The sequence below is a fragment of the Sorex araneus genome, chromosome 6 (assembly GCF_027595985.1).
Source record: "Sorex araneus isolate mSorAra2 chromosome 6, mSorAra2.pri, whole genome shotgun sequence".
Taxonomy (NCBI): domain Eukaryota; kingdom Metazoa; phylum Chordata; class Mammalia; order Eulipotyphla; family Soricidae; genus Sorex; species Sorex araneus.
Genome location: NC_073307.1, coordinates 45,427,749 through 45,438,137, shown reverse-complemented (window position 1 = coordinate 45,438,137; position 10,389 = coordinate 45,427,749). Strand labels below are relative to the sequence as shown.

Here is a 10,389-nt window from a genome sequence, read left to right as displayed (position 1 = left end):
TATCTAGTGTCGAAAGGAAAGACATGTACAAGGGGTGGCAGACGCGCTCCTTGGTTAATTTTCCATTCTAAAAGCAAGTTAAATCTGGTTAGGAAATTACCTGTAAAGCTAGAGAAAAACTCAAACTTGCAAAATTATAAATTAGCTGATCACAGTGCCTAGGTTTTTTTGTTTCAGTTTCCTAACACTTCCCTTCTTTCAGTTTTCTAGAATCTCCTGTAATTTGGATATCCTCAAACATAGAAATTTTTTCATGGTGATGCGGCAGTTCTATAGAATAGAATTGTCTAATACAGGGACAATGATGGACACTTTCACCTATCCATGGGATCTAATGGCAAGGTTGTCTTGCTCACCCTTTGCAGTAAACTTATTCCAGTTTGTGTGGTTCCTACCTTATTTTCACTGTTTCCTTTTAAGATTACTCCCTTTACTTACTTTGATCATTTCTATCATTAGCATTAGTCTGTGACATCTTTTGAGGGCAGATTATATCCTTCCTTACCTATTATCCCACAGTACAAAGTGTTCTATCTTTCACAACGTACAGCATTCATGGAACTATGTGTGCTTTACATACTATGTTGTATTCTATTTTATCCTTACCTCAATCTAGTAATGCCGATGTCCTCAAAGAAGTAAGTAGAATTTTAGGGAAGGTAAAAAATGTGCCCGAGTCACATAATTAGTAAACAGCAGAACTTGGATTCAATACTAATTTTTTCCTGATTCAAACTCTGAGTAATTTACACTATAATCTTGACTTTCTGTCTTTATTGACTATTTCCTTTGAAATTTTTCTGAAGAAATCTGGGATGGTGAGGCAAATTGAGACAAGTAGTCACTTGTATTAAGGAGGTGGGACCAGTTGAACTGCCAAGCAGAGTCCACATTCTTGATGTGTAACTGGGTATTAGAGGGCTGGCTGTTATCTTTGAGAAGGAACTAATTTCAGACCTTAATCTAGTTCCGATCCCATTTTAATACCAAATAAACAAACTGACTAGGAGTTGCCCATATCCAAAACAAGCTAATCCTATTTTCCCTGGGAGTAGAGACGCAGGCAGAGGATGTTTGCTGCAAGTCTTTGCTTGGTTTAACATATAGAGTTGAGTCACACATACACACACACACACACACACACACACAAACACACACACACACACAGAGAAAGAGACAGAGCCAGAGAGCCAGAGAGTTGACTGAAACTATGGATAGAAATACCCATGGTTTAACCCAGGGTGGTGTAATACTCTTGTTATTCAGCCTTTCCCAGGAGCTGGAGAGCAGGTTTCTCTCACAACAGTGAGAGTGAAGATTTAGTAACAGTGGGAGGTGAACTGGTAAAGGTCTCATATGCCATTCCTAATGTGGACACCTAGTCTTGAAGTTATTGAACTGAATAAATAAAAGACATCACAAAAAGGGCACAGCATAGAACAAGTACTGTTCTTGTCTTTAAGAAATTGTTGTCTCTGAATTTCTGTACTAGAACAAATGAATGAATACTAAAATTCATGGATGCTGTTTTGAAATATTCATTCTTGTTCCCAGAATCTGCCTCATCCTTTATTCTTTCTTTTATTCAGTCAGCTAAGCATTATTCATTATTTTTTAAGAAATAAATTGACAGAAGAAAGTAGGGAAAATAAAGGGAGTTCACTCACTTTTGAATTTGGTGACATGAATCTCAGATACAAATAAGATTTTAAGAGAATGTACAGGGATACAGTTTTTAAACTTTATGGCAAAGGATACACTACTCATGGATTTATTCTCAAGTCTGAGAAAAAATAAGGAAGAAATTTTGTGGTTAATTGTACAAAGAATGAGGGAACCTAACCAGAGATATCTTGAGTTTAACATGAGGATGATATTAAGTCAGCATCTACAAAATAGTGTCCACCTGAGTTTGCATCAGAGATATCCAGAGAGACCAAAGCTATTATATTCAGATATAAAGTCTATTATATTGCCAATAGTGAGGAAATACGATAAGTTCCTAGCATCAGTGGAAGTCAACACCGATTCCACTGCCCAGTTAGCAGGAATGAGTCATCTGTATTCTCACCTTTATTCTTTTTTCTTTCACTTTACAGTTTTGAATCAAGTTGTATATAACTCTATTCCTGCATCTTCTCAAGCGTTTCTTCCTTATATTTGCCCTTCTCCTTTCCTACTTGGCGAGACTTGGCTTTGTGTTCAGGGATCTTTTTGCGATCTTTGTCCAGTTTTAGTCTAGTGATCACCACCTTACTGGGGTGGACGCCCACATGAACAGTTGTGCCATTTGCCTCTCCTGCTGGACTCGCTCAATGTAAATAACATATTTCTTCCTGTAAACCTGGACTACTTTGCCAATTTTCTGACCTCTGTAGTGTCCCCTCACAACCTGAACCTCATCATCCTTCCGGATGGGCGTGGATCACACATTGTACTTCTGTCTCAGCTCTTTGGAAAGAGGGGAAGACATAATCTTCCTACGAATGTGGGAAGGTGCATTGAAATACCTCTTGCGGTTCTTGTTCCAGTCAGAAGTCACAGAAGGATTGAACTTCATTTTGGCAGTTACTACTTCAGCGATGGCCACAGAAAAGTCTCACCTTTATTCTTTCCCATTCAGCTGACCCTAGAATTTCAAAGTTTTCATCAGCCAACCAAAGTAACTTATATAAAGTGAAATCATTTAAAGGTTTTTTGGTGTATTAGACAAACTGAAAAATAGATTACTATCTATGTTAGTCCCCAAAGATTTCCTGACTCTAGTCCTCCAGCATCTGGAAATGTTACTATTCTTGGCACAAGAGACATTGAAGTTTCAAGAATTTTTGAAGATGCATGAAATTGAAATAGGATGATTATCCTGGATTATTTGGAGTGGCCTATATAATCATTTGGGAGATGAGCCAAAGTCAGAAAGGGAACAGTGACAAGCTTGCAAGCAAGGTTAAAATGATGCATGGCAATCAACCAATGAATGCAGATAGGCTCTAGAAACCAGAAAAGATAAGAAAGTGGACTGATCTCCTATTCTTATTTCCAGTGGTCTTACTTCAACAAACATAAACAGGAAAGTTAATTTGAATTTTTCTTTAGGTAAGTTCTGTTGCATTTAGATTTGTCTGCAGATTGTTTTTGGTGAAAGTATATGTTACTTTAAAAAATATTTTTAATTGAAGTAACTTATGTTATGTTTTAGGAGTACAATGTTACCATATCCATTTGCTGTTGAAGTACCAATATAGGGTCATTATAATTGTACAGTTCATTATACCTTTCACCTATTCCCTCACATCTCTTAGTAACATCAGTCATGTGATTATTTAGTACATTTATTTTTATTGGACATTGTATTTCTTTGGTATTCGTTATACCAAAAACTGTAACAGCAAGTCTCACAATGGAGATGTTACTGGTGCCTGCTCAAGCAAATCGATGAACAAAGGGATGACAGTGACAGTGCAGATTTTTAAATGGACTGGAGCGATAGCACAGCAGGTAGGATGTTTGCCTTGCACGCGGCTGATCCAGGTTTGATTGCTCCGTCCCTCTCGGCAAGCTACCAAGAGTATCCCGCCCACAAAGCAGAGCCTGGCAAGCTACCCATGGTGTATTTGATATGCCAAAAAGAGTAACAACAAGTCTAAAAATGGAGACAGACTGGTGCCCACTCGAGCGAATCAATGAACAACGGGACAACAGTGCTACTGTGCTATTGTATTTCTTTACATACTATATACAAATGAACTCATCTGACCTTTCTCCATCTGACTTATTTTGCTCATCCTAGCCTGTCAGTTTTATCCATGTTGTAGCAAAAGGCAAGATTTTATATCATCTAAAAATTGAGTAGTATTCCAACATGTATATGTGATCACATATTCTTTATCCACATCTCTGGTTTTCAAAACTTTGTATCAATTTCTAAGTATTGGCACAACTATGATAAAGAATTTCTAAACTTGATGTGTTGACTTTAAGATTACAAGGTGTAGGATATAACCCTCAATTGTTCATCCAGGACACTAGTGACTCTGTAGCTGTTTAAACCTTTGCATCTTCCTGAAAGATATGGAGCAGCATGGGATATTAACTGGGACAATAAGAAGCAAAGAGGCTGTTGCTAGAGGATATCAAGAATTGGAGCCTTCCTAGGATCTGTATAGGCCCAAGAACTCCAGTCACACTCTCTCTTATCAAGGCAATGCCAGTGGATCCCCAGGTGACTTATGTGAAGCAGAGGGAAGAGAGGCAGCTTCTATTATCCAGTCCACCTCTGATAACCTGGACCTGGCTGGAAAGAATAGGACTGTAATGAGCCGCTGGATGGCCCAGAACTCGAGTCCTTTCAACCCCACTAGGTAGTATCAAGTCACACTGACATCACTTGTTCTGCTCAGCACAGGAGTTAATTACCATCACCGGATTTATCAAGTAGCTGTGGACTCAGGCTGGCATAAGGAATTGCTCTTAGTGGGAACAGAAAGCCAGTCCTAGGCCTGCCTTACCTAGGGCTTCTGGGTCCTTGCCTTTCTTTCAGAAAAGAATTTCGGGAAATGAGCAGTGAGGTAAAAATAGATTTTATTTGGAGGTTTTTTTGAAGAAGGGGAAGGAGAGAGGGAGGAAGGGAGGGGAAAGAGAGATGCTCAAGAGAGAACATGGGCTTTTCCAAAGATGGAGAGAGCCCCAGTACACATCTCAAGAGGGGAGATGTGGGTGACATATATGTGTGCTCAGGAAACACATGTGCTTGGCCACATGAACACAAACAGTACACAGGCTCAAGCAACATATGTATGGAGACCCATTTCCCTCTTGCAATACTTAGCCTTGCATAGCATCAGCACAGCCATTTCGGAGAAGAGCAGCTCTTACCTTACCAGTGACCCTCAGGTGAACCTGCAATTCTCTGGCAAACCATTAGTTGTACCAGACACCTATTTATGGGATGCAGCCGAAAAGGCAGTACTATCCCTGCATGAAGTCAGTGGAGATAACCACCATTCAATGAAGGAAAAGGTCATGAGGGAGTAGTATAAGATGGTCAGGAAAGCCCCTTGCATTCTTAGACTACAAAAGCTTTCTCCGTCTTTCCAGCTTTCTGACATCAACACTGGTTTGACTCATGCCAAATACAGTTTTATACTACAAAACTCATTGCTTTGTGAGGTCTTAAGGATACTGAACCCTAACAATATGTCCACCCTTACTTCGTTCAAGTTGGACCTTAAAGGGTTTCTCCAAGCTGTCCCCAGTAGGGCTTTTTACCTAAATGAGAGCTCCTTGCTAGGGTAGTTTCCAAGAGTTGGGATGGTCTTTGAAATCCCTTTTATCCTGTTTGACCTTTGCTCCTAATCTTGAAGGATGGGTCCAGTGTTCTCTGCTCTGGCTTAGCTCCAGGTAAAGGTCTCACCAGGTCTTAGTTCCTGTATCCACAAGGTGGGTCCTGATAGTTTTAAGGCTAGTTAGTTTTATTACTTTCAAGGAATTCCATTGTCATGGAGGTCCTTCCCTCTCTACCTACCTACATCAAAGGGAAGTTCCTCAGGCAGATCTTTCCCAGAACCTCAGGTCAACAATGATCCGTTAGCTGTGGTACAGCAATCATCTTCAAATTAGAAAGCCTGTATTTTCTCAGAGGTGTTAGACAGGAGTGGAACAATATGAGAGCCATGAGTCTGAACTCCAAGGAGAACACAGTGCCACTAGCGATCACATGGGGTATAACTGCCTTCCTTCAGATCTCTCTCAAATGCTCGTCAGAGAGTTATGGCCCTGGGAGAGGAATACAGTAAAGAAGGAGCTGCAATGAGGATATTTTCATAGCAACTTCCATGCATACAGTTTTGATTCAGAGGTACATGCTTCTACTACCACAGTTTAGGTTCTTAAGCTGTGAGGCAGCAAGTACTGGAATTCAGTGTTTCTCAACCAAGGTCCATACGTTCCCCTGCAGCCTTCAGGATGTTCCAAAGTGGCCATAGGTGAAAAGTATATGACAGGTTCATTGCATAATATGGGTCCAATCAGTATGATGGGTGGGAGGGGGAAGGACACAGGAAGAAAATGGTTCAGAAAGGGACCATGGTCAGGAAAAAGCAGACACATTGCCAAAGGTGAATGAAATTCCAGAAACAACTTCAGGCTAGAATATTTCAGGTCTTTCTGATAACTCACAAGATAGATTTAGATGAAGAGCAGGAGTACTCTTCCTTCATGGATTACTTGCCCCACTGAGGGTAGACACAGGGGGATAGGTCAGGGAAGGGGCTACTATGACAATGATAGAAAGAGATGGTCTCTCGAATGAGGACTGAAAGGAGGTTAAAAAGGCATGCACGACGCTCTCTCAGTAACAGTACTGTGAATCATAGTGCCAGAAAAGAAAAAAAAATGCCTGCCATGGAGGCAGGCTGGGGCGCAGGAGGGAAACTGGGGACATTGGTGGAGGGATATGGACACCAATGAAATTCTGGAATTTCATTCACCTTTGGCAATGTGTCTAACTGGTGTTAGAACATTGAATGCCTGGCACTCGATCATAAATAACTTTGTAACCTTGTGATTCACAGTGATACAATAAAACACACACAAAAATGTTTTTAAGGCAAAAACAAGTGTTAGAAAGTTTTGCTTTGTGAGGGGGCCACCAATGGACCTCATTTAGTTCCCATTAAATTCTGAAAACTTAATATTTTCCAATGCTCACATTTTAGCTTCCTAAACCCCATCTAACGATAGTAGGCTCTGACTGTCAGTTACCATCTTGACCAACCTGGCCATGGTAAGGTTCTAAAGCAAACATTTCTAATACGCATGGGGAGTGTTTTGGGTCAGTGTCCTGGTTGATTTCTTGTATTATGACACCTGTCCTTGCTGCCATTGTAAAGGTTTGACTGTCTCTGCTCAGAGAATTCCTTGTTCTTCAGAGGATGGTCCTTCATTGTTCTATACTTGGTCCTATGGATTGCCCTCAATCATGCAGTTGCCAGGTATAGGGTCTCTACTATGGGGTTGAGCCCCTCAGTCACCATAAGAAGGCGTGATATGGCAGGTATCCTTTCCTCGATGAAATACCCCAGTGATTTCAAGTTACTATATTACAAATTTTCCACTCTCTAATGTCTTCTATTTTTGTGAAGTCACTAATCTTCTTAAGGGATTTTTGTTTATGTTATATATATGTATATTACACATGCATTCATGTTCTTTTGTTGCATCTGTGAGTAGGTGAGTCAACAACTTTATTATTCTACAATATTCCTAGAAAGCTCTGCATTTTTTAGAGCGTTGAGCATTGGCAGGGGATTCAGCAGTGCTTGGGGCATTCTCCTGGCTCTGTGCTCAGTCACTCATTGCAGGGATTGGGGAACTGCATGTGGTGCTGGGGTTCAAACTCAGATTAGCCTCATGGAAGACAAATGTCCTACCCACTGGTTCTATCTCTCCTGCCTCATCACTACATTCTTTATCTTAAAGATTAGTTTATCTCATATTAGTAAGCCATCCTAGCTTTCCTAGGTTTTCTGCTTTCATAATGTATGTTTCTCATCCTTTGACTTTTTACTGGTTAGGACACAGTTTCACCCACTCTTTCCCCATTGGTGCTATTATTGTTCTATGTGATAAATCATATCTGCTACAATTTATCATGCATTATTATAATTATGGTCTTACATAATTTAACATCTGTTAAAAGATGTTTAAAAACTGTTAAAAGATGTTTTAACATATGTTAAAAATCTGATATAGCTTTTGTTAAAGGTACCCAACTCTGCAACTAGAGCTAGAAAAACAACCCCGAGCAATATGAATACATATGTGCCTGAACATTGCTATGCTCCAATAAAACTGTATTCTTCTGAGGTTTTTCTCCAATCACTGTCATTGTCACTGTCACTGTCATCCCGTTGCTCATTGGTTTGCTCGAGCGGGCACCAGTAATGTCTTCATTTTGAGACTTGTTGTTACTGTTTTTGGCATATCAAATAAGTTTCTGCCATGCGGGCAAGAAACTCTCGGTAGCTAGCTGGGCTCTCCGAGAGGGGTGGAGGAATCGAACCCGGGTCGTCTGCGTGCAAGGCAATCACCCTTCCACTGTTCTACCTCTCCAGCCCTTTCTACAATCATAACAAGTTATTTTTAAAAACATCATAGCTTGCAAGATGTGAAAAAAAAAAAACAGGCAGAGGCAGGATCTGATTCAGGGATACACTTAGCCAACCACTTGAACTTTAGCAACAATTTTCAGCTCCTTCATGTGGTGCCCTGAGGTGAATCAAACATGCCCAGGGCCTGCCATGTGGGAAAAGCAAAATTAGAGATTAGCCCAGCATTCTCCTCATTACGTTTTGTTTTCTAAATTGACAAAAAAAATTATATTGACAACGCAGCCCTAGAATATTTTAGTGGCCAAGTTCTTTGTCTCCAGTGGCCAAAGACTGAGAGCAAGAAAGTTGGCCAGATTTAAGTAGTTTTATCAAAGGGAAACTGAGAAAGAGAGGAAACAAATTCACAGAATAGGTTGCCAGTTGGCAGTGGAGTAGGAGTGGGGTGGGGTTTATCCTCTTTTGATACTTTTGAAATCAGAGAGGTTGGTAAGCATTCTTTTAATCATACTGTTAAGCCCAGGCATACTTTTTCAGTCTCAGGCATACTATTTACCTTATTATTTATTCTGAGGCCTGCAGAGTGTTTGAAGACCTGCTGTGTTGGAGATCTTTCCCCTAACAAAAACCCAACTTCAAGGTTGGGATAGTCCCAACCTTGAAAATGGGCACAATGGTTTATGTCTTAGAATATAAATATAAATGCAAAAATGTGTGGAGGAAAGATTAAAATAGATGACAGAGCAAGCAAATGAAACCAAGAAAGACTAGAAAAAAAATTGCCAATCCGATTGGCTTTAGACACTACAGAATATTAAACTGGGACAGGCAGGATATTTAAGGTAGCTACAGCTGTGACTGCTTATGAGGTCTGGCCCTGCAACCTTTTATTCATCCTTACTCTCAGGGCAAAAATTTCCTTTCCCTATTGTTTTCTACCTTTTCCCCATTTGCCTAGTTCTTCCTATATTAAGAAGAAAGTGTGTGATACAGCAGTCTTGAGAAGGAAATTTACCACTTTCTCTCTATTCACTTCTACCACACAGGAAATGACTGGGAAAATCTAGGAGTGATAAGAATTGCCTGTGAACCTTGCTCTCTGCAGGAAAGGAGACCAGTCCTAGACCTTACCCAGGCCTTTGGGCTCCTCGCCTTTCCCTTGCAGGAAAGAATTTCAGGAAGACCTGAGCAATGGATTAAAAACCAAGTTTTACAAGTTTTATAGGGAAGTTCTGAGGAAGAGGGAAGAGAGAGAGAGAGAGAGAGAGAGAGAGTAAGAGAGTAAGAGAGAGAATAACATATTCAAGAGAGAACACAGGCTTCTCGGAAGGTGAAGAGAACCCAGTACACATCCCAGTGTTAAAGTATAGAAGCACATATCTCAAGGGGAGAGATGCAACTGACACATACACCTGGGTGACACATGTGCTCGGGCACCTCTTTGATTGTAATTGGCTTTTAGAAGGTTTTTCCCAGCCTGTGTCACATGGGGCTTTCTACCTAGATAAGAGTACACTGCTAGTCGGTGGGCCACTGTGTGATTTATGTGAAACAGAAGGGAGACAGCCACTCTTTCTTGAGCCACCTTTGCCACCCAGGACCCGCTGGGAAGACTAAGGCTGATTAAGTTCGTGACGAGCACCTGCACAGCAAGGAAGTTAATCCCCACCACCCAATTTCTCGGGAAGTTGTGGACTCAAGCTGGAGTGAAGAACTGCTCTTTACAGCAGAGGAAAACCAGTCCTAGGGCTTACCTAGACCTTCCGGGTCCTTGTCTTTTTCTCAGAAAAGAATTTCAGGAGAAAAAAATGAGTAATGAAGTAGACACAGATTGCATTTAGAGGTTTTGAGGGAGGGATAGGAGAGAAAGGGTGTAATGTGCTCAAGAGAGACTATGGGCTTCTCCAAGGACAGAGAGCCCTGGGACACATCTCAAAAGGAGAGATGCAGGAGACATGTGTTCTGGGTCACATGGACACCAGCAACACGCAGTCTCAGGTAGCAGATGTGTGCACTTCCTTCGTTCAAGTTGGCTCTTACAGGCTTTCTCCAAGCTGCCCCATGTAGGGCTTTTAGGTAAAAAGACAAGAGTTCCTTGCAGGCTGGAGTGATAGCACAATGGGTAGGGCGTTTGCCTTGCACGCGGCCGACCCGGGTTCGATTCCCAGCATCCCATATTGTCCCCCAGCACCGCCAGGAGTAATTCCTGAGTTACTCCTGAGAGCCAGGAGTAGCCCCTGTGCATCGCCAGGTGTGACCCAAAAAGCAAAAAAATTAAAAA

The 10,389-nt window shown here is 41.1% G+C and overlaps 1 pseudogene; it reads right to left on the bottom strand.

The window, feature by feature from the left end:
• Positions 1–2,123: 2,123 nt before the first annotated feature.
• LOC105943336 (60S ribosomal protein L26-like) lies at positions 2,124–2,569 on the bottom strand (annotated as a pseudogene).
• Between the last annotated feature and the right edge of the window lie 7,820 nt (positions 2,570–10,389).